General features: G+C 39.2%; 1 protein-coding gene across 2 annotated transcripts in view; it reads left to right on the top strand.

Moving 5' to 3' along the window:
- LOC131684470 (glucose dehydrogenase [FAD, quinone]) overlaps nt 1-25491 on the top strand; it is a 147183-nt gene that overhangs the window by 1005 nt on the left and 120687 nt on the right. The gene's annotated exons all lie outside the window — the stretch shown is intronic.

A 25491-nucleotide genomic window follows, 5' to 3' on the forward strand; every position in this document is an offset into this window, starting at 1 on the left:
GGGGTGACAAAATCGGAAAAAAAAATACGGAACGACACAGCTGATCGAAATGTTTATAATTTGTTTTCACTTTTCCACTTCATTTCACTTTCCGAGGGCTTTCAAACGTAAGAAGCTAGGAATTATGCAAAATAATTTAATTGGTGGCAGAGTCGAGATAGAAAGTCATTTTTTTGGGCTCGTGGGAGTTTTATCTGGTTTTGTTTTTCACAAAACGAACGAAGAAGGAAAGTGAAAAATGAATTAGCATTTTGCTAGCACGGTTCAGCAATCATCGAATCTTCGCCGGCTCTGTAGCATTATAGACATTAGGCACAGGCCTTCCTATTAATTCGATGGGATGAGAGTCATAATTTTGCTCCACCCCTGGTTCGTTGAAATCGTTTCCATCATTAATACCGCACCAATGTTTGGGGGCAAAGCCAGTTGCAAAGTTCGAATTTATGGCACGATTGAGACCAATTAGTTTCATGTCCTCAAATAAAATGATTATAAACGGTGAAGCGGTTGAAAATTCAACGTAACATAATACATTCAAAGCTAGACTCAGAGAAGAAACAAACTCGAAATCCTGAGTTAGATTAAGCCTAGCGGATGATTGATTAGTTTAAGTCCACTCATAGGTGAATATAAACATTGTGTCGATGTGTTGATTCGTTCGTCGGGATGTCAGCGTTCCACACAAACAAGAACGAATAGGATTGCATGGGTAACTTCATTTCGTAAGCCACCGATTCTATCTCGTCGCTATTGTGCTATCTTATGACAAGCGCCATTTAGCACATTTCGAGAAAAACGATTTTTAAAGTTTGAAATTAAATATCTTGTAACTTATAAATGGAAGAACTAATTCAGAGAAGACAATTGATACTTCTATCTATTCTGTATTAATCTCTCAAGTGTTACGAAGATCGGTGAACTAAATTGCAAGTTTTTACTAAAAATGTAAACAAAAGTCAGTGTTACCAAATATGCTACATTTCCAGTTTAAAACTTAACGGACCTTTTCAATATGAACTGTGGTAATACCGCACCTGTATTATTTGATTTTTTCCTCTGTTGTGGCAATCAGAATTGCGTCCAATTTTCTTCAATACCTAAAACAAAGTGTAACAAACATTTAAAAATACACGTCCAAACTAAATATTGTGTAGTTACGAAAATTTCCTGTCCGAAAAAATTGGAGTGCGGTGCAGATCGATCCATAATGGAGCTTTCTGACACTGCAGCTCCCTGGACAAGTTATCTACCTAACTACATCATAGAAAACACTCAACCTTGATACCTTCTTAATAAGTAGGGGAAACTTTTATAATTCACAGTTCGGTGAAAAATACCACTGGAACTGGAATTTCCTGTCTGGAAGATTTTTGTAAATGCATGTTTGTTTACATGCACTTCGGCAACACTATGGCATACGCAAAGATTTGTGTGCACTATGTGAAATTGGTTGAAATGTGGTCAAAATTGAATATCCAACATTTCGTAAGCCAAATATTACATTATAGTCAAGAGAGCATATGAGATAAATTATCGAGAGTAGGTTTTATTTTGGAAAAAACAATGCAGGTAAGAATTTTCCTCATTTCCATGAAATAGAAAAATGTACACATGCCAGTATAATTGACCATTTGTTTTCGATCGTTTCTTACAGTGTGAAAACATTTTGCACAAAATCAAATTCCATGGCCAGCTAGCTATAGATTCGCTTGTTTGTTGATAAGAATGACATGACTTCCCTTGGCGTCAAGCTCGATGTCTAGAAGGCAAGTTGAAAAGGGTTTATACCAACTTTAGAGAGTCGATGAGGTGGAAAATGAAATGTTGAAGTTGATTTTTTAAATTCAAACTGGTCAGCTTAGGTATGATCAGAGCTGCCATTTATACAGATTTATTTGTATTATATAGATTTTTAAGAACAGAAACAGACTTGATACAGAATATGGCCTGTGTTAAGCCAAAGAGGACCAAGCGCCATTTTGAGGTACTTTATCTAAAATCGCTTTAACATCCAATGTAACACCAGGAACTCTAATATCTATTATGTTTTGGGAGCTCAAATAGCAAACGAAAGCAAGCAAGTGTTCTTTGACTTTCTACGTAAATGGCAAGTTATCGAGAAATGAATTTTGGTACGAAAAATACACGAAAAAATTATGGCGCTTAGCTCGGTTTGGCTTAATGCAGGCCATATAGATTTCATACAGATTTTTCAATGCACAATACAGATTAACACAGATTTTAAGAATTTTCAATTGGCGGATCCTTTCTGAAATCATTTTCATTAACTTTGGCCGTTTCTTCAATAAATAATTGTCAAATGAACCATAACACTTTTGAAAAATTAAAAACTTGAGTTGGGAAATGTACAGATTACTTTAAAGTACACAATTTAAATTCCGGTTTAATGCTTGAATTTATAGTAGACAATACTTGAGGCTTATAAATGGGAATCAATCATCTAAATTCTTTTTCTTCATTCAATGCAGACAAAAACAGATTTTTTGTAACGAGGATACAGATTTTCAAAAAAATAATCCGGCAGCTCTGGGTATGATTAGGCTGACCAACTCTGACGAAAAACTCCATGCGAACTGTTTGTCTGAGCGAAGTGATGGTGTACGAATTTTTCCGTCAGAGTTGATCATCGCGTTCTAAAATCCAGGTGAAATTGTCATGGAGATTCATGTGGTTGCAAATATATACAATGACTCGTCAGCTGGAGAGATAAGGAAGAAAGCTTTCATCTTGAATTCATAAGCCACTTAGCAAGCTTCGATAATAATGCATTATTGTTTCTAAAATTCAATGCGGTACGAGAGCTTCTATTTTCATAGACTTCGATTCATCCCAAGCGTACAGCGATGTATGCTTATTGAATGAAAGAGAATCGAATAGAACAGGGGACCTGGAATTACCCAGACTTCTCAAGAGATTAGCAAATTAGTTCCAAATGAAATTCAATTTAGTTTCTTTATATGACGTTTGATGCAACTGGCCAATATTATTCCAGATGAATCTGTAGGTGTCAGATATACGATATTTTCATGCGACATGATGAAATATTCATGAATATGGCCCGCGAATAGTCCCAAAGGTACTTTCGCATAAATCAGGAACCAGTTCTCTAGCCGAACCAACAATGCTTATGGATCTTGAAATAAAAGCTAAATCACTTACAGGTTGTTTGGCAGAAATCAGCTGATAATTGAGAAAACTAGATAAAACATCATAATTGAAAAATATCTCGAGCGCGCAAAAGATATCATCAAGAAAATTTTTTATCAAAAACTGCCACAAAACCTAGACTAAGTTGATGAAGGACCACAATTTTCGAGCGGAAGATATTTTAGATGGTGTATGGTGGAGTTCATTGATGACGAAAGAAGGAGACGGTGTATGATCAACGAACTGCTTGGATAACATCCCCATCCGTCGCTGCAATGTGCTGGAAATGTCGAGTAAGAGCCAAGTAGAAAAAGTTCGCGAAATGGGCTCCACAGATAAAAGGTCCAGTGTCCAAGAAAGATTGACCATAATGAATGTGTTTTGCAATATTTTCAAGCTATTTGTGATTGAAGACGTACGCCCATGAGCCGAGTTGTTTAGAGACATCTTGTGACAGTAAAGGACATCAGCACTTCAGACTTTAGGTTTGTATGGCAAGCAACAATCGGCTACGAAGCAATTTAAAGGAGTAATTCTGGCATAGCACTGGTCCCATGAGCCAGTTGCCATAGCTTCGAGACGAAAATAGGTAGGATTATAAGAAGGAGGAGAATCATAGGACTTGTCCTGGAATTGTTCTGTATATTTGCATCACCTCCATACGATGTTGGATTTCTATATCTACCAACATTAGAAAATGTTAACTATGAAGTTTGTGTCCTAGCGTGTACATTTTCATTTTTGCTGAGCAGTCGGAAAATGAGCCGGAATTCTGGCTGGTTTTAGTTAGTATTCCGGATCCAGTGACACAACTGATTCTAATTAGGAACGGTTGTGTCTCTGGAACCGGAATACTAACTGGAACCAGCCAGAATTATATCTTATCTTCCGGCTGAAATCAAGGCTAGTAGGCTGAATTTTGCATGGATGTTGTGAATATGGGTTATTACAAAAGACATTTTCAAAAGAAACCCTTGATTTTGTACTCAACGTGTCTTGTCAAAATCCAACAGTGTTCCTAGAATACTTCCGCTGTCAGTGTATGTTTTTCATTGAAGTGGTCCCTTAAACTGTGTTTTTCTCGCAACTGGTATATTTTTTTTTCGAAAATTTTTATGCTATTGTGTTCCTCAGACATTTTTAATATAAAAACATCTCAAACTTCAATATAACTTGAGCAAATCCCAAGATACAGTGATTTGAAGCAAAAAACTCATAATTTCTCATCGTGTTTCTCTCTATATCTTAGTAACCGAGTAAAATTTCAAAATTCTGAAAATACCACTTTGTAGAGATTTTTCAGACAAGTAATGTAGCATACCTAACTCAACTTACATACAAACAACATAACTCAACTTGCCCTAAAATGGCGTTTATCATAAGATAGCATAACAGCGACGATCTGCCATCGATTTTGCACGATAAAATTTTTAGATCATAGACTGATGAACACTTTTGGATTATTGAATGTGGTATCATTGCAATATATTGAGAATTGGGCGAGTGACAGTTAATCTCCAGAGGCACATCGCAAAAATGCGGTGTACACATCATCCCCCAGGTAATTACTACTCCACATCATTCCCATGGTAATTACTAATAACCTTAAAAACCACAGCAAATCGTAGTGAGAATATCACAGGTATCTTCAATTTCCTGGAAGTACGGATGCTTCGATTCTCCGGTCTCGAGTGCCAAGATGACCGACAGGGAGTCGGAAAAAACACCGTTGGCATACCTTCGGATTTTCTGCGTATAGCGACGGCGATCGCGGCTACTTCTGCGGAGAATACCGAGCATTCTAGAGGCAGACGTAGAGCTAATCATTTACAGATACTGTTTACCCCTATTCCAACTTCTTCTTCCAGTTTTGATCCATCAGTGAATATTTTGTGGTGATTTTGGTATTTGCGGTTGATCATTTGCAGAAACTTTGCTTTCATTGCGCTGTGAGGGCCGTCTTTTTTTACGATAGTGTCAGTTTAGTGTCCAGGTTTGAGCAGTGTTTGTTCCAGGGACGATTCCTGACCCTGCGCATACTGGCAATTGCAGGGAGTTGAGTATTAGTGAATACTGAGTAGATTTGTTTTGCTATATCTGATCTGAGGTGTCTGATCATTGGGTATCCCACTTCGTCGGGGCCAGCCGATTTCCCGCGGGTCGTGCTTAGTGCAGTGGTGAGTTCCATTCCAAAAAAAGGTTGATTGTACGGCGCACTACAGTCGAGTCCGAAGCTCGTTGGGTGTGCTTCTTGCCGGCTTTCCACCTCCTAAAGGATGCCGGTAGAGATTCATCGGATGACAGCTCCTAAAAATATATCCCGATCTGGTTTGCTACTTCACTGGAGTCCACAGTAGTCGTTCTATGGACATTAAGGGAAAATCCAGTATGCCGGCGTTTACCGCTAAGTGCGTTGACCCTTTTCCACTGTTCCTTGGTGGAGGAAGTCGGATTAATGCCATCGAGGAACTCTCCCCAGCTTGCTGTTTTAGTTTCCTCAATCACCTTTCTTCCCTGGTTCCTAAGCCTTCTGTAGTTGGCTGCGTGTTCCCTAGTTGATGTTATTGTAGGGTTCTTCGAAAAAGTTTGAGGGCTTTTCTTCGGGCTTTCAGAATAGCTGCAACCTCGTCGTTCCACCAGTGGATTGCTCTTCGCGGGAGGGTTCCGCTAGTTCGGAGGATGCTTGTGGAGGCTATCAGGTCAGTATCGAGGGGTACAGTTTTCGATGTGATGTCCGCCCTAATCCCCAAACCGACTGTATGGAGTATACTTGTACCCAAATCATGGAGACGGGTCTGTGGTGCTTCTTATGTGTGTCTCTTGTATGGTGAGATATATGGGAGTTCTGTTTGCAATGTGGATTTGTAAATCTAAGTTTTCATTCAGGCCGTTAATATTCCACTGCATCGGTAGAACGCAACCTTCTCTTTCGACTGCCTGTGTATCTAAACGTTGCTCCTCACTTGGTTCGTATCCCTCTAAAGGCTGTATATTTTCTCCGATGGTTGACGTTTGTTCAGCTATGTTAATGCAAGGGTTCTGAGGGAGAGCAGAAAGCGAAAGATGGATATGATCGTGGATACGGGTTGGTGGAACTTACGCCGGCAACCGTCGAGGACTCTTCGGATGTTTCCGGTAATTCCCAAGTTGGTGGCGACGCGGGGAAAGAGGCTTTGCTCATGCAAGGGGAGCAGGTTTTGATGTTTTCTTCGGAGTGTCTAGTGTTTGGTGTTGATTCGGTTGATATGGTACCATAGGAACCTGTACGAGAGCAAAGTGTGGCAGATGGATACACCCAAAACGTACCTGGTAAGTTTCGCTTACATTAATGCAATAAATACGAGCAAAAATTGCTAGCGTTCTGGTAATGTGCGAAAATTGCAAGAAGCTTTCTTGCATGCAATGCAAGAAACAGAAAATGCGAATTTTGCCTATGTATTAGCGATGTATGTGTATTGGTGACCAATATGAGTTAGAAAAAAGACTGTTGGCATTGAAAAATGAACCCCGCACAAACAGATCGCTAAGCAATTCTTTATCCACCCAACCATACTATCAGATAGTAATAAGTGGATAAAAATCATATATAAACTATTGGATGATTTCACGATTAATGAAAAAAGTAAAACACGCAGCCAAATTTGAACTCACGTCCTTGCGCATCATAGCGCTAACTATAAGCAATGATATGTCCTTACACATGAGAACAGCATGTTAAAACTCGTACAATCGTCACATCCGCAATTTGATGTTGTCTCGTGTGTAATGAATAAACCACAAAACTGCTTTTGATGATGTTGGTGAGGAATGAATAAAAAGTAGACAGAAAATAAAAACTCGCCGTGCGTTGCTATACCAACCAGCATAGGCACGTGAATGTGGTGGTAATCCTTTGACAGTGCGTTGAAGAAACGTATGTACGTATAGAGAGAGATGAAGTGATTTTATATGCTTGCAACAATTGCAAGCGGCTTTAACTGCAAAATTGCAAGCGATGCTAACATTATTTGCAAGTGATTGTCGCTTGCAATTATTGCAAGAGATTTTTGTTTTGGGTGTACGATCGAGCTATGGGGTTAATGGAACTTACCCGGGAAACCCCCGGGTTCCCCGCGCCGGCAACCGTCGGGGACTCATCGAATGTTTCCGCTACTTCCCGAGTCGTGGGCGACGCGAAGAGGGAGGCTTTGTTGATGCACGGAGAGTAGGTTTTGTTGGTGATGTCTCGGTGTGATTGTGAGTGGGTAGCTGCCGCTATTATACTTGTGCAATAGGTGTATTGCAGCTCTACGCATGTTTGTCCCATGTTCTATGGGTTTTCCTATATACATGGGACAATTATGCATTGAACGGCATTGTATATGCTGCGTTCTTTGGTATTGGTGTCACTGTTCCTATGGTGGAACCGAACTGGATGCCAAGGGCAACCAGCGACGGGCGCGGGGCTGCGGAGCCGATGATTAGCGTCGCTATTGTCTCTGCGTCCCGGGGTCGATGTCATAGCACAACATTTGCTGTTTGTTTCTTCTACTTGCGTGGTTGACGGCGAGGTGACGTCTAGTAAGTATTGGTTGGAAGGACTTAAGGGCAGTCGGATGTTTTCTTTTATATTTTGTGTATGAGTGCTTGCCTGAGCAAAACACAAGCCCGCGCCAGGGGTGTATCGGAAGAACCCGAAACGTCTCCGATCGGGGTCGACGCGGGTGCGTTTTTTGTTTGGTTTCGGCTATTGAATGTTGTTGCTTTTGTTTTCGGCTGACGGCTGGGTTGAGCGTTTGTGTGTTGTGTTACTCTGAGATGACGTCCGAGTAGTCAACGGTTAGTTGAGGTTTTTGGCCTGACGTGTTGAGTGATGTTTTTGAACTGGATCGGGGCCAGGGCATGATGGTGTCAAGGTCGGGTGTAAGCAAGGTCAAATCGGTGGTTGTTTTGAAGTTGGGGCTTCTGAATTTATCGATCACTTTTTCCGGTATCCCTTACTTTTTGGCGACTGGACCTTCTAGGTTCTGGTTTGCTGAACGGGCCGGCAGGAGCTCCGGCAGCGAAAGTTGGTTCAACAAACTTACTCTTCTTAGCTTTTGTTCCCGTAAGGGTGTTTTCGTTGGTGGGAGTGTTCTCTCTAGGGTGGATAGACGACGAAGCTGTTTTGCAGCTTGGCACAATATTCATTCAGCTGTTTAATTTCCCGATCTTTACCGTCAACTGAACTTTGGACATTTCTTTCTTTCAGAGTCACTAGCTCATTCTGTAGCTGTGCTATGATTATGCCCCATTCGTCGTCTTTGGTGTTACCTGTGGCTACGCTGGTTACTGGAACCTTATTACCGTTTCGTTATCAAAGCTCTGGCCTCGGACAAGGTTAGCATTTTGGTTATCTGATCTTCCTCGATAAACTTGGAACACGTCCTACTACGGGTGGAGTGACCCTGTTCATAGTTGATGCAAATGCTTGGCTTGGTGCGTGGGTTGTCTTTGGATGTTTCATGTTGTTGACTGCAGTTCAAGCAAGCGCTACCATGCCCAAATTTACCGCACTTGAAGCACAGCATCGGTAGTGGGTAGTACGGGCGAATGCTGGTGCGGAGTAGGCCTATGAAAACGTGTTCCGGAAGTGTAGAACCAGAGAAGGAAAGGATGACCAGAGGTGTGTTGTATTTTTACCATTTTTTTGTTAACGACCTATTGAGTCGAATTGTCAACTATTGTTACGGCATATAATTAGCAAGGGACTGGAAGGTGAAGTACATTTTTCATATTAAGAGTCATAGTACTCAAGGGAGAGCAAGGAGTTGAAGGGAGAAAGTTTAAAAAAGCGTGAAAGGGTCATATGTGCAAGCTTAGAGTTTACCGGCGACTTAACCTTTTGTCTGCTACCGTAGGAGTCAAGATCTTTTGGCATTAGAAATGCGAATCATCTGAGTCTATGGCATGTCCGGACAAGTGTAAAGTAACTTGTTACCCCCGCCCACTTCTCTCTCTCTCTCATTCTCTATTTCTGTCTTCGTGTTCGTGGTAACTGTCACGCACGACTCACATCTGTCTTCTTATTGCTCCACCCATTTCTGAGATGTGTGTGTCATGCGATCTTTTACTTATCTGAAATATTTGTTTATGTCCAAACTAATGTGATGTGTGCGATGCAATTGTGTAGGTTTCAGAAGACAAAACTATTTTTGTCTGCTATTTCCCTATAAATAGTTTTTGCATTTCAGTGTCCCTTCAAAACGTTGCACTATGGGGCGGTACGCGACCAAAAATCTAAAACCACTTCAATTCCAATCTAATTCAATTCTATACCGAGTGTTTATGTACAGACACTATAGTTAAGGAATCCTAGGGTATCTCCGACAAATATTTAACTTAACTATACAATATGGACGCATAAAGATGAAAATTTTGAAAAGAGACATTCCACGTACATTTTTTGAACTGTTCGTATCTCTATTGAATTTTGAATAAAACATATGTCAAATATGTCATGTGAAAACTAATAACACCTTTTTTGTGATGATTTTATTGAAAATGCATATTTATTGAATTGGTATAAACTTTTAGAAAAAATAACTAATCAAAATTCACAAATTGGATCCGATCGAGGGGGGATGCAATAATTCTTCTAACTTATAGCGAAGGTTTCAGTTGCCCATATTTGTCCTTTGCTGAGAACGCTTCAATCGAGGTTTCTATCGCAGTCACAATTAGTAGAGAGGCGGTGGATAATTCAATACACGTTTCATTTGAGTTCTCCGTATTCTACAAGTAAATTAACGAGGATTACGATCTTTATGTGTCAAAAGCAATTTATGTGTCCAGAGACACTTTCAATGGCCACTTGCTTTTCTATGAATTGAAATACTTATTTTGATAGTTTAAACCATGTTTTCTTCGTGGAGTTAGGTTGTATAGGACTTATTAAACCATATCTCCGAAACGCGAATTCCCAACGAAACAATTCACTAGCTATAAAGAACTATAAGCTATAAACTGGTAAAAGACTGTATTGTATTCGACTGAATGTACGGCGCTTGTGCTATCAACAATAATATGATCCAGGGCGAATGCCCAATTAGGTTAAATTCCCAATAAGCAAACAACAACGATAATAAGATCACCAACATAGCCTAAATACATTCCCTTCTACTTACTTCAATGCAAATGAATACTTTAAATATCTACAGGTCTCGTTCACGAGTCGCATTCTTTCTCTGTCGCTCTCTGTTTAAGGAGCCAGAAAGCACATGTGACCTTTCATCAGTTTACTATTTCAAACTACACGTTAACCCTTATCAGTGGTGTAGTAGCGGGGGCCCCCACCGAAATGTTTTGAAGAAATTTGGAAAAATTGAACATTAACGGACCACTTCAAAATAAACTGTGAATATTTACTTACTGCATATAACGATTTTTTTCACCGTATATACGGCGCTGACGGCATTCAAATCACTTCAATACCTAAAATAGAGCATAGAAAATATTTTAAAATGAATACAAAATTAATTAATTCATTATTAGCAAAGATATCCTGTCCAGAAAACTAAAGGCCTAGTATAGATTGCAATGCCATATTATTACATGACGCCGCAATTTTCTGGGCAGTTTATCTAAGCCTCTACCAAATAAATAGTACTCAACTCACCTTGATCCCTTTGTGACACCCAATGAAAGCTCTTCAAGTCAGCAGAATCCATCAAAAAGGCCCTTGAATCGGAATTTCCTGTCCGAAAGTTCTATGAAAGTAACCTTTTGTTTACATTCATATCGGCAACACTATGGAATTTGTCAAAGTTAGCGCGCACTGTGTGCATTTTGTTGTAATGTGGTCAGAATTCAATATTGAATCCTTTGAGACATAAATTTCGAAACATTATTAACTTTATACATGGACCAATGCATCGACAGTACATTTTGTCATGAAAAAACAATTTTGAAGCGTATTTTTTCGATTTACGTTCAACTAATGAATGAAACATGCTGACATATTTGACCATTCATGGTTGTTCGTTTGTTACAGTGTGAAAACACGTTTCATAAAAATTATATCCCATGGCCATCTACCCATAGTTTCACTTATTTGTTGACACACTTTCATCGCTGTCAAACGGTTTATCTAGTGAGCTAATTGAAAAGGGATTATATCAAATTTATGGAACCGATGCGGCAAAACATGAACAAATGCATTTGCCGGTATTTCTGGTTCTAGTAAAACTCTATATTCAATGGTGAATAAAGATACCAAAAGTAGTATATAATCGAAACTTATGCATGAGGCAGACATCATTTGTCTCTAAAGAACATTTGCAATGTAGCCAATCGTTTTTTGGAGTGCCTAAATTTGTAATAGAATATTTTTTTACATTCAGTCTAATAACTGATTGCAACCGTCGTAAGGTAATAATGATCGCATCCGGCGATGGTATGTGAAAAATATATTACAGTCTTCGGTAGAAGTGTGATGAAGAGTTATGTTACTTATTGAAGAGAAAAAGCAAGTTATTCAACTACCAACGTATATACGCCAACGAACGACAAACCCGATGATATGAAAGGGAGTTCAACAAACGTGTAGACATGATGTACGAAGAGTACATAAAACATGGTGTGAAGCTAATCAGCGGGGTGGAAAATGCAAAGGTCGGTAGGGAAGAATTTTTTCGCCTAGTTATTGGTGATGAGAGTCTCCCCAGAACCACCGACGACAGCGTAAACGTCAATATTGCAGCAGGCAGAAAAATGGCTATGTGTAATACTTAGTACAACAAAATATTCGGAAACGCATTTGTAGACATCCAAATGGTGAAACGTGTTTTCAAAACAACCAGGTTTTGACAAATGGTTATTTCGTTGATGTCGTCGATGTTAGTATCTTCCAAAAATCGTCGATTCTAACCATGATGTGCTGGGAGAGAACTATTTACATGCTTAGTCAAACAGTGACTGTTGAATCAGGATGCTGCTAAAGAATATGTTGAAAAGCTCAACGAACGAATAATTGAGCTACTAATAAGAGATAAACTAAACACAGCAAGGTATCAGGTTCACGAGGCGGTCTACTACAGTCACAAAGTGTTAAAAATACAAAAGGGCATCTGTGGAACGGCTGGATCAACGTTGAATGACCAATAGCGACAAACGAGAAAATCCAGACTGTGAGTCGAATGCTTGCAGCGGCTACACAGGCAACTTACACATTCAAGTGAAAGCCGGTATAAAATTTTATCGATGTAAGAAGGGGTACTTCGAGAAAAAAATTTCGAAGTACGAGGTAAGCTTTTGCTGGAAAGATTTGCAAAAATTTTACGGGACTATTTTCAGCACAAAAAAGAAAAGTTCTGTGGGATCAGATAGGATCAGGATGAGAAATCTGTTATCAAATTAAACAAAGACAACTGCCAGCGGTTGTCATAGAATGGGCAATCAAATAGAGAATGAAAACACAGAAAAAGGATTGTTGATGAAAAACAGTTTATGAATCTACCCTCGCTAGAAGAAGTTGAAAATATTGCGATAACATGTTTGACAATAAAATGATATCAGTTTATAAGGTATCAAATGAGTAGAACGTAGAGATAAGCATTGCGTTACAAAAGAAACGAAATCACATCTGATCATAAGCCATTTTTCAACTAGATTGCTAGTTGAATAGTTTTACAAATATCTTTTATAACAATAAATGGTTACAATTTTTTTAAATTACTAGATATATGACGGTGAAAAAACGTTTATAAAAATTAGGTAGCCAAATGATAATTTGAATACAACAGAGGCTGTATAAAACTTACCTCCTCTCTACAGCAAAGAGTGTTTCATCAGAATATTTTTTACTGTACACTCGATGGCAAATTCTACAAAAAATCCTTATCGACGCACTAAATTCACCAGACCTTTTATTTTTTAGATATTTCCTCTTCTTCAAAAAAAACTTTGCTGTCGGTTGTAATATTCTAGTCAAAGCACTGACTGGACATTGTAAACTCAAATATCACAAGTTTCCTACTCAGCGTGCTGAGTATTATTTGTGTGACAGTGAATTCGATTACGGAACTTCAAATCTTTTGATATGTAATTGCTCTACAATAACGCAATTACGTAATCGGATTTTTGGTTCTATATACATACACAAACTTTTGTACAGGAAGCTAGTAAGGATATGCTATAGTTCCTAACCCAGTGTGGCAAAGAGCTATAGGCTTTGTCAGTAGGGTTAATTATTCCTCCGGGAATGAAGAATTCATGCTGTTTACTGTTTTGTGTTGATTGTATTGTGTTGTCATTTTCCATTCCCCTTCCTTTTGTCTCCTTTCCCTTCTTATTAGGAATCTTATAAGGGGACAAGGCTGGGCACAAATCTTCGAATAACATGGGGTGCGTACCAATCGAGTCAATATATACTGATTCCAATTTTACGATCAGTAATAAAATAAAGATTGTCTCATCCAAAAGGGCAGAGTTCAGCTGTTTCTTTGCGTGTACCTGTCATACCATCTATTCTGTGTACCGTTACCTTGCCTTGTATAAATCCGAAAAATCTAATATAAAACTAATGGCACTATCATAATAAATGAGCCACAAGATGTTTTTACCAGTTCCAGTTACGCAGTACTCAAATTATAGGATATAATCTTATTTTTGCACACCGATTTTGTTGTTGAGCATGTTGAGAACGTTAGTGAAAAACGACTTTTTCAAATGAAACGCTAGATTTTTGTTTGACTTGTCTTGTCAACGCAATCAAAGTAACCAACAGTGTTCCTGGAATATTTTCACTTTCAACACATTATTTTCCATTGAAGTGGTCCCTTAAATAGAGTTCTCAAAGTTTCATTTGCAAAAGTTATCTTGTGAGAATATTTCCTTGTAGTGAAAACTGACGACAGACCTCGACACCTACCGGTCGGCTCGTTGTGGAGGCTAGGTCTACCGCCGAAGACTACAACGAGTAGATCGCGGCGAATCGAGCAGCTAAATGACTTCTGGTATCCTGACAAAACTGGGAGCTTATTAGTTCACGAAACGGATATCGGTACCGAGAGAAATTCCGCCACATTCTGTAGTCCTTGACTGACGGCGAACATGGACTGGAGAGTGTTCGAGAAGTATCCCCATAGCGACCACCAGGCGAGTCGCTACCGCATCGGCCAATGGAACCTTGCTGCAGCACGGAGAAGGGCGACCGGCGAGCTAAAGTGGAATCAAGTACGTTGATGCGGTTGATCTAACAAGAAGGATTGTGACGGCTTGTGACTTGACAATGCCACGAAAACTGGAGCCATGCAGTAGACGGCGTGTAACTTACTGGTTAACCCATTCATGCCCATGTTGTTTGTGGATAACAACGTTTTTAGACAGATATAACTTTTGATTGAGGCGAGATTTGCTCACAAAAACAAGTAAGGCTAATTAATGTGATTATTGCCTTAAGTTTAATTATTAACAGTTACAAGGATCAGCTCTAGAACTGAAGTTATTGCAATTAGTCTGATTGGATTCCGATGGATCAGTGCTGCCAGGGACAGTTTACGTTGACGACAGAAAACGATTTTTTCATATATCTTCGTTATGGTGCAATATTATTGAAAACTGATAAAACTTATCAATTTAGACTATCGTTGGCTACGTTTTCCACTTAATTGGACTATTGTAATTATTCTAGGAGAATTGTATTGAGCATTAGAAGGTAAAAATTGACCAGCTTCTAGCACTGCCATGGAAGTACCTATCTTTATGAAAATAGGCTTTTCGTGTTTCTTGACCCAACAGTTTTCAAGGAAAAAAAGTTTTGAAACCCTACATGCACTAGAAAAAAGTTGGACATGAAAGGGTTAAATGAGTAGCTCGGTACACTACACGCTGCTTGCCATAGAGCCAGAAGGCGGGCTCAGAAAGCAAGATCGGAGAGTGAGAGAGGAGCGCAAGCGACGTTTTGAGAAGCTATGGACGCTTTAAAAAGTTTAACAAGCCAGTTTGCCATAAGTAGCTGTGCTGAAAAGTAGACGCCAATCCCTGGGGAACGCGTACTGAGTCGTCATGACGAAGATGAGGGCCTGTCTACACCTGCTGAAATATGCCCGGGTAAGCTAAAGATAACCATTGAGGTTCTCTTCCGGATCCAACTACCTGGTCACAGACACCGTACAACGAAGAAGAAGGAGCAAACACAGGAGTGGCAAGCGACTAACGACGAGCTCAAAAAATCGGATGGAATACCAAACGTGATGCTGAAAACTGCGATCCTGACGTATCCGGACATGTTCAAGATGCTACTGCAGAACTGCTTAGATGATGACAATTTCCCCGCAATGTGAAAGGTACAGAAGCGGATGTTGCTGCCAAAGTCAGGGAAGTCACCGGGCCATCCAGCCTCGTAGGCCAATGCCACAGTGCTGCAAAGAAGACTGAGCCAGATCCTGAAGAATTATATCCAGAGTGGAGTACTGTTGTACGAGACGAACGAAGGGTAGAAGTAAATGCGAGTCGCAGTGGGTGTTCCTCAGGGCTCCATTCACGGTCCAACTTTTTGGAACGGGATGTACGATGGGGTCTTAACACTGCGGCTGCCCGGGAAAGTGAAAATCGTGCATTTCGCAGACGACGTATCACTTACGGTGATGAGTGAGGCACTTGAATAAGTGGTGGTGTCGGTGACGGAGACAATAGACGCGATCGAGAGCTGGATGAACGGGGTCAAGCTGCAAATAGCTGACCACAAGACGGATGTGTTGTTGGTCAGCAACTGCAAAGCGATTCAGCGCATACAGATCAATGCCGAAGGGCACGTGATTGCATCGAAGCGTGCACTGAAGCAATTGGAAGCAATAATAATGACCTTTTTTTTATTCATTTCGTTTATTTGATAGGCACAAATTATAATGACCTTTGATTACACCTGCGGCGCTGAAAACCAAGCTGCCAAGAAAGCTGAATAGGACGTTCCAGCTGCTGGTCGAACGAGTTGCGATCGCGTACAGAATAATATCTTCGGAGGCAATATGCGTTATCGCCGAGATAATCCCTATCTGCATCACCCTGGTGGAGGATATCAAGTGCTACAATTAATGAAACGCAAGAAACGTGAGGAAAATGATAAGAATCGATTCGATGGTGACGTGGCAGCAGGAATGGGACAATACGAAGAAAGTAAAGTTGACCTACCAGATCATCCCAAACCTGCCGACCTGGGTCAATAGAAAGCACGGAGAGATGATTTTCCACCTGAAACAGCTCCTGTCGGGCCACGGTTGCTAAGGGAAGTATCTTCATCGGTTCGGGTACGCAACGTCACCATTGTACCCGGAGTGTGAAAACGTCGAGGAGACACCGGAGCATGTGGTCTTCGAATGTCCGAGGTTTGAAACGAGGTGCAAGGAGCTACTTAAAACGGGAGGACCGGACATCAACTCGGATAATGTAGCCTACAGAATGACAAGCGACATAAAGACATGTAACGTAGTCAACAGAGTTATGATGTAGATCATGACCGTCTTACAGCGGAAACGGCGTGATGAACATCGAGCAACGGTTTCGGGAGAGCAATCACCGCCAGAGAACTCTCACCAGGAATAAGCTAGTCGAGTTGACTGCAACAGAGCACCGGGTATGGGTCATCGAAACGCTAGCGAACCGGACGCCATGCTCCATCCGGAATCGCCAGACCGAGCACGCCTCCCCACCGGTTGTTCCGATAGAAATATAGCGAAAACCAAAGAAGAATCGGCATTGGGAGGCTTTCTTTCCCCAGGGAACTCTCCGTCAGCATAAACTAGACTCACCGCTGGGGACTAGACTGAGTAGACCGCGACGAGACACCACCAGTCGCGAGTCATCGGGGCACCAGTGAACCGGACGCTCTGCTTCACCGGAATCGCCGAACTGATCTCGGCAACTAGCTGATTGGCTCGGCTTCGGGAGAACTACTTTCTCTCTGGTGAACTCGCCATCGGAATAGGTCAGGTCCATCGTCGGGGACTACACCGAGTAATTCACGAACAAGTCGAGTAGCTGAATGGCTCATCAAGGAAGTAGTGCCATATGGCACAAGAAGGGAACTAAAGGGTTTAAAGATGTTGCGATGCTAAATGGCACCGGACAGGGAGCCAAAAGGTCCAAGAAGTTGTGGTACTGTAATCAAAGAATAATCGGTTTCGGGAGAACTTCTTTCGCCCGGGACCTCACCGTCAGCGTACAGTCAGATTCACCGCCGGGAACTAGACAAAGAGATCATGAATATGATCCGTTATCAATTTTACAACCTTCAAAACACCATAAAATAGTCTCGATAACTCATAGATACACCAAAATACGGTTTTTATGTGGGATCCACCGGACCATGGCGATTTTGTGTTCATGGGTTGATTCCATTACAAACACTATCACAATATCAAAATACCATGGGGGCGAATCATGATCATCGAGTATTATGGGCTTATCGTTTGCCCGGAATCGCCGAACTGACCTTGGCACCTGGCTTGTTGGCTCGCTTTCGATCTTCTCTCGCTGGGGAACTCTTCGTCGGAGTAGGCTAGATCCATCCTCGGGGACTAGACCTAGCAGTTCGCAAACAAGTCGGAAGCTCAACGAAGAAGTGGTACTAAATGGCACGAGCGAACCGAAGAGCTCAGTAAATTAGACAGTCTGAAGTTTGTTGCCCAGACTGTCCTCGTAGGGGAGGAGCACTAGTTCTCGATCCACAGCTAACTTTCCTACTACAATATAGAAATTGCCACGTTGTGTGGATGATCGAAAACTGGTAGCGTGTCGAGGATGGGTGCTGTAAGTCTGGAAGTCTGTTGATGTTGAAAAACTCTAGGTAAACCAGAAGCTATTAACCCAAGTAAGAATTGAAGCTTTATTTCATGTTACAAGTGCAATCTATGTTTTATTATAGGCTATAAAACTACAATAAAACCTCAATTGTTACTAGGGAAGTTTAATGACCGGATCGAACGTCGGTTCAATACGTACTGAAAACGAGAGACAAGTTCAACGCGACCGGAAAAAGGGTTCGCCAATTTACTATTACCACCAACAAGCCCCGTACTCCCCTAATGCGGTATAATCAACGATGCACGCGGGCTTTCTCTGTGAAACCGTATTTGTCAAATCAAACAAATCACTCAACATTTCCAAGCTTTAACTATTGGAAATAAACTTCCTTCGAAGCAAACGACCGCTGCACTGCTGCAGATATAATCAGTTAGGAATCTGTATGCAGACGTGTTGCTTCCTAACTTGTTGTACTTACCTATACCCGCAAATGGGTACGATTACAGGTTAATAGGGTGCCCGAGAATTTCAATCTGTAATTGTTTTCCTACTGTAGTTTTGAAGGATGACGATTTTTTATTCATCTAAATAAATAATGTACACACCAGATTCTCCGCTGAAATGACATGTATATTGATTACCATGGTCATTGGTCACCCTACACACTATTTGAATTGAAAAAAGATAAACGCACGGTCACTTTGAAATTGGATGCATATGCACATGGAAAAGGTATTGACAGCACAATTTAGTAGGTGCAGCAAGGCGAAGTGTACATCTAAACTCAACGCTCGGTAAAGTTTTATGTTTAGATTTTTATCGTAATCCATCATTGCCAATTGCAATTTCAGGGTTGAGTGTCCCTTCTTCATTTATCGATGCTGCCCATCTTCTGAAAAAAATTGCATATGCCTTTTCCAGTGACCTAGAACTCCGTAATGCCGTTTTCACTTGACGCTTATATGGTTTTATGCCTACTTTTAGCTTCAATTTACGACTTAACGAATTGATGAGTAACTTACATTATGATAGGTCGCTCACAACTGGAATGCGACCCAGTCAGAAAACAAAGGATTTTTTGAAGAAACTAACCTGGTTTCGCATTTTATGAGTTATTAAGCAAAAACGACATACGTAAAAATGGTCACAGATTGTTCAGAGTGTTACAACTACAACAATTTTCACGATCCCCTCGTAATATCACGAGATCAAACTTCGTTCTCCATTGGACTGTGGTCTGTGGACATTGGACAGTAGCTGTGCTATTCCAACTGGAGTACTGGCACAATAACAATTTCATTTGAAATTTCCAACTTTCATCTGACGATAAAATGCACACTTCTGAACACCCATTTTCAGTCGACAGCATAACCTGATTAGTCTTTAGGGCATTCAGGGTACGATTTACAAGTTTCCCGCAATCATCTGAGCAGTAGCTGATGCCGTGGTCTGGTATGCTTGTTCCATATTGCACTTACGGCCGTTGGCGTGGCAAGGGAGGAGGGCTCTATACATGCAGTGTTAATAACATAGCTATTTGTTATGTCATGTCGCACGTGTCAAAAAATATATTTTAACTCTGTTTCACTATCTGGGACTGGGTGGCACTCTAAAAATTTGGAAATTATTATTATTTTAATTGCTAAAAGAAGCCTCCACGAGGATAAAAAAATCTGCGAAAATATGTGTGAAATTTAAAAAAAAAAAATCCTTGCACATAAAAAATATTTACAAAAAGTGTAGAAATCTGTAAATTCTCATTAAAGTGCCAAAATATGTCATCTATGAAAGAGAAGCCAGGACAAACCTTCCATATTGCTACGCCCGTGTCATCTGTACTCTACACAGACTGACTCTACGGAGTATTCCCGAGCGGCATGTTACAGTGCAACTTCACTGATATGAGAAAACTTTCTGAACGAAGCGAACACCAGGATGATGCTAGCGCGTAGTACCAGTTGGTGTTTCGTACATGCATGGTTTGGAGCCGGATGATCCTGGTGGTGAGCATTTAGATAATTAAATGATGCTCTACATCGATACAAATATATGCAATGCAAAGCTGGTTCATCACTTTTCTGTATGTTCATATCAGTGTACATATGTATATCCTCGTATGAATTCAATTTAACTGTGAAAATATCATACCCGAGTAACGATGTTAATGCAAATCCGTTTCAGATTTATACGGGGTATGCGTTTCATTGTTCACAAAATTTGTTAGGGGGTTGAAAAATAATTGGTGGAAAAGAAGGACAAAATCCAATAGCAATAGGGGAATCAATATTATGGGAATAAACGGATCTTGATAATTTGTTACTATCTCACGAAGTTTGCGCCATTATTAATTTAAGCACAAATTGTGCGCAATGGTCGCTTCTGTAGTAATTAGGGATAACTTTCCAGGTAAATCCAGCCATAGCAACCCAAGTAGAGAGTTGATCAAACCAAAATCCATCACTAGTAATCCTGGGGCTTGGTAAGAGTGAAGGTATTGTGCTCAAACCCGTAGCATGCGGTTGGTCCCCACCAAGGACACCAACTTTAGGGGGGCGCTGAAATCTTAATTTTCTCTCTGAAATAAGTGAGGATAAGTGTTCCATTTCCATGTTCACACAAAATTATTATTCGAAACTGAAAAAGCCAATGTTCTGTTGACTTCACTAAAGACTCTAGAAGAGCACACTACGGCCCTGTCAGGCACAATATTCACAATAAACAGTGTTACTCTCATTGATGCTAATCGTCGACAGGTTTTCAGTGTTGATCTAACGTGACTTCTCTTTCGTCGGTACTCATGGTTAAGAGGGACACGTTTGTCTTTGCCAGGAGAAGACATGTTGGTAGACTTGAATAATTCGTTGTTATGCTGCCTAAGCTCGACCCATGCCAACAGAAGACAAAAGATTAGCCTGTGAGATTTTAAGCATGTTTCTAATGACCCTGTCATTTCTAGATTTCCGATATGTACATTTCACATCCTTGCTCTCACTTGAGTACTATGGCTCTAAATTTTCATAACTTTCATTAGACGAATTTCGCACCAAATCGTATTCAGAGTTGGCAGCACCCTCTCAGATTTTAATGAAACTTTCTGTACATGGAGACTTTGTCACAAAAAGCCACTTTGCATACTTTGTTTTCCAAAAATGATCTAGAGTGTCTTTTGAAAAGGGCCAAACTTTTTCTTTACCAATTTTTCTCAAATAGCTATAGTGTAAAGATGACAAATCCTACAAAAAAATGTTGTAGGAGTGGTTTTTACAAAATTGGTCAAATTTTCGAATAAAAATATTGAAAAAATTCTTCATTGACTCCTACACTGAAAAAAATCGATTTTAAAAATTTAAAGTCGATTTACAAAAAAAAGTATTTTTGATTTGGATGAAATTTCGTTCCAAGATAGATAATTATGTTCCCTACCTACCGTCAAAAACTCAAGTTGGGCATTTTTAAGGGAAAAAAGTTATTTGAAAAAAACTTTTCCTTGTCCAAACTGAATTTTTTTTCTTCAGTCTATTTCTATAGAAAACTAAACCAATGAAAGTCATAATCATCTCAGAATCCAATAAAACTCAGTTTGTGAGAAGATATTGTCTAATTAAGCAACCAAGCATATTTTTATTAAGGGGTTAATACTTTTCACTTTTCATAAAATCGAAATTTCTTTATTACTTTATCTGAAAGTACAACTCCTTGAGAATATATTCCCAAATTTTTATAGAGATCCGAGAAATAGATCGAAAGTTACAGCGCTTCCAAGTGCGCTTCGTAATTTGAAATTTTAAACTCGATTATCTCGAAATGTCGTCTTACTAAAAATGGTTTTTCCTTGATCACGATTGCCGAAAAACTACTCAATCAATTTTCTTAATTTTTTTTTTCAATTGATCGTAATTAATTTTTCTCGTACTTTAACGATTCCTTTTTTATTCATAAATTTTTGTTTCATGGATAAGAATTTTTTAATACAATTTTTAGAGCTTAAAACAGCGATTTTTACTAAAAACGTTCTCAAATGCAGGAAAAAAATATTATTTATTCAACTAATCGTTAAGATACGAGGAAAACTCATATACTAATGGAATTTTTTGAATTTTGGGATTTTAGATGATCTATTGGTCTTCAATCGGTCGGCTCTTAAAAAAACAGGGTTTCGGGGAAAAAGCCATAACTCCGCCATTTATCAATTTATTTTTCTAAGCATAAGTTTATTTCACTGAAAAATGTACTACCAAAATATTATAAGTTTCATGTAATGAAATCATTGCTTTATTCCTTTACTTAAATTCAAACTTTCTTGACATTTCTTTCATTTGAGTTTTACATAATTATTTATTTATTTTTATATATATAACATTTGTCTTAAAACTATCTTCATGCATGCCATTTTGTATTATTTGTATACAAGGAAAAAAATTTTGGTTCATCTTCTGAATTAGAATACCTTTTCGTCTCTACTTTGCCACCAGGAATAGGCACAAAACTGTGGAATTTTTGAGTTCCAGATATTGTTTTGGAGTTATTATACAGCTCTTCGAGTTCTTCTAAGATTTTGTTGTACTGTTGAGTGAATATGTAGCAGAAAATTAATTTTGTGATATTTTTATCAGTTTGTTCAACTGACCAGTTATATAACTTTTGAAGAGTTGTTATGGTATTTCTATAGTCGCGAGCACGACTGGCTCTTTTTGCCATTCGCTTGAGAGTTCCACTAATAGTATCACAGGGTCCTTTTTCATGGGATGCTGCAACAAAATGCCATCCTGCGCTTAACTCATACTTTGACTGGAATCTACACAAGCTTGCGAAGTTTTGCTTATTTTCGTATTGCGCTGCTGCTCCATCAGACATAAAATAAATTTTAGAAAAGTTTGTCAATTGTTTCATAAAATTTATCAGTTTTGAGAGGAACAAATGAACTGCAGTCTTCAAGTCTTCCAGTCTTTTAGTCTTCCAATCTTCCAGTCTTCCTGTCCAAGTTTGTTATGAATATATACCAACTTCGTTACTGATACTTTTTGCAAGTATCAGGAAACTATCAGCTGGGAAAATGGATCCTGAGATGATTATGACTTTCATTGGTTTAGTTTTCGATAAAAATATACTGAAAAAATTCAGTTTGGACAAGGAAAAGTTTTTCTCAAATAACTTTTTTTCTTTGAAAGTGGCCAACATGCATTTTTGACGGTAGGTAGGGAATATAATTACCTACCTTGGAACAAAATTTCATACAAATCAAAAATGGTTTTTTTTGTAAATCGACTTTAAATTTTCAAAATCGATTTTTTTCAGTGTAGGAGTCAATGACAAATGACATTGATAAATGGCACAAATCTCCGACTACATTCGGAGAACGTGCCAATTAAGCCAATATATTCTGATTCCTATGAAGAATTTTTTCAATATTTTAATTCGAAAATTTGACTAATTTTGTAAAAATCACCCCTACAACATTTTTTTTGTAGGACTTGTCATTTTTAGACTAGAGCCATTTGAAAAAATTGGTAAAAAAAAGTTTGGCCCTTATCAAAAGACAGGCTAGATCATTTTTGGAAAAACAAAGTATGCAAAGTGGCTTTTTGTAACAAAGTCTTCATGTACAGAAAGTTTCATTAAAATCTGAGAGGAAGCTGCCAACGTTTGTTTGAGTTGGCGCGAAATTCGTCATCACCCAGTAATATCTAACTAATTTATTGTCGTTAAAAATTTATTCTCAAATATAAAGTGGAAAATAGAATACATATCGAACGTGTTTGCAAAACTTCAACAATTATCTTTTCTCATTTCTTATATTGCTTACAACAATCAGCAAGTTAACAAGAACGTGATGAATGCATATTTTAATTGATTCACCGAACCTCTACAGTGCCATTGAACGACTATCAGCCTTATTTTCTCTTTTTTATAGTTGATAAATTCACAAACGGAACGTTACAAAACGCTCTATTAGCTAATTGCGAATAGTATGACATTCTTCTTCAAAGATATTTATGGTAAGTGATTTCATGTGAGTTGCCAGATTTGATGAAACGTTTTCATTACAAGTGACGAGACTCGTGACGTCTCGAAATATTCTCTCCAGCGCGTTAAAAAAAACAAATAAACAACTTCTGTTACATGCAATAGTGCTTCCCACCAAAATCTTTAAGTATAGTATACTTTGTAAATTGTTTTAAAATGGGGTCGTACTAATACATGGTGTAAAGCATGCCTCACAAACAGTATAGTTTTTCGGGACACCCATACTATTGGCTCGAATCAAAACTCGTCGACGATAGGTGACGATAGGTTCATACGGAGTGTTCATTTGTGTTTACATTTTGCTAGCGTTGCCAATTTTATTTTGTTTCCACCACCCAATGCGGCTACGTCACATCGCTTTTGCGAGCGCTGTCCGACATCGCTACCGCTCAGTCGGACTTAAACTGGGGATAACCCCTATGTTTGAGTAAGCCGGGCAAACGAGTTGATCACAGCACAGAGGAGTATTTGACCCAAAAAGCTGGCCAAAAGCAAAAACTTCAAACTCGTGCAATTGCTTCTAATCCAACATGACTGGTTTCCTGGATAGCTACTACAAAATTTGGAAGCCTTGTTTGATTTATTCATTTCATTTACAACCAGAATGAGCCGTCAGAGTTAGAATAAAATAAAAGCGATGAATTCTCGTCAAAACAGTCAAGATATTTACTTTCATTTATATAAGAAACAGTATTTTCTATTGGTTAGTCCTAAAGTATCTGCTAATTCCATTGGTTTGTATATTGGAAAATCGAAAAACACATATTTCAATGAATATGACAGTTATACTCGAGCTGAATATATCGTGCAATATTTCCCAAATATTGGCATTATAAAGTGATATTTTTTATGTTCTCACCATTTCTCACCTCAAATTTTAATATCATTAGAGAAATTAGTGTCTGAGTAAGTAAATCAAGAGTAAAATTGCGGCCACTTTCTGCCATTTTGTGTTGAATGGGCATTTTACAAAACGATATATTCTTCAGTTTCCTACCGTTTATTTACGCGATTTTAGGATTGACTGCTCTTACAATGTTTTTAAACAAGTAATCTACATTCAGAGAATATCTGTGCAAAATTTGAGCGGTTTATTCCAAATATTGTAAGAGATACGACGTTTTGAACGAAATAGATGGAACAGAAGCAGTAAAACGGTCTCCTTTGCTCGAAACGACGCTTTGGAATCATTCGAGCACTGTTACAGAAAGTTGGAACCGCACTTTAAGATGTATACAAATATAATTACGATATAATTTCATATGAAAACTACTTAGCCCATCTAATTACACTAGTTTCCATTAATTACAGGATCTTTTTATATTTATGCTTTTGACCAGCTTTTTGATACGAATACTCTTCTGTGCACGGGTTCGATTGCTTCCGACGGCGGGTCGATGACCACCACGCCCGGCGGATCCTCAGCGGCTTTGCGCCGCTTTGGTTCCTAGGCCTCAGTTATGCGTCTAAGCCGCATCGAAATGATACTCCTTAAACAGAGGTTCCTGAAGGGTATCGGATGGTTACCGGAAGCAAGTA

The sequence above is a fragment of the Topomyia yanbarensis genome, chromosome 2 (assembly GCF_030247195.1).
Source record: "Topomyia yanbarensis strain Yona2022 chromosome 2, ASM3024719v1, whole genome shotgun sequence".
NCBI lineage: Eukaryota > Metazoa > Arthropoda > Insecta > Diptera > Culicidae > Topomyia > Topomyia yanbarensis.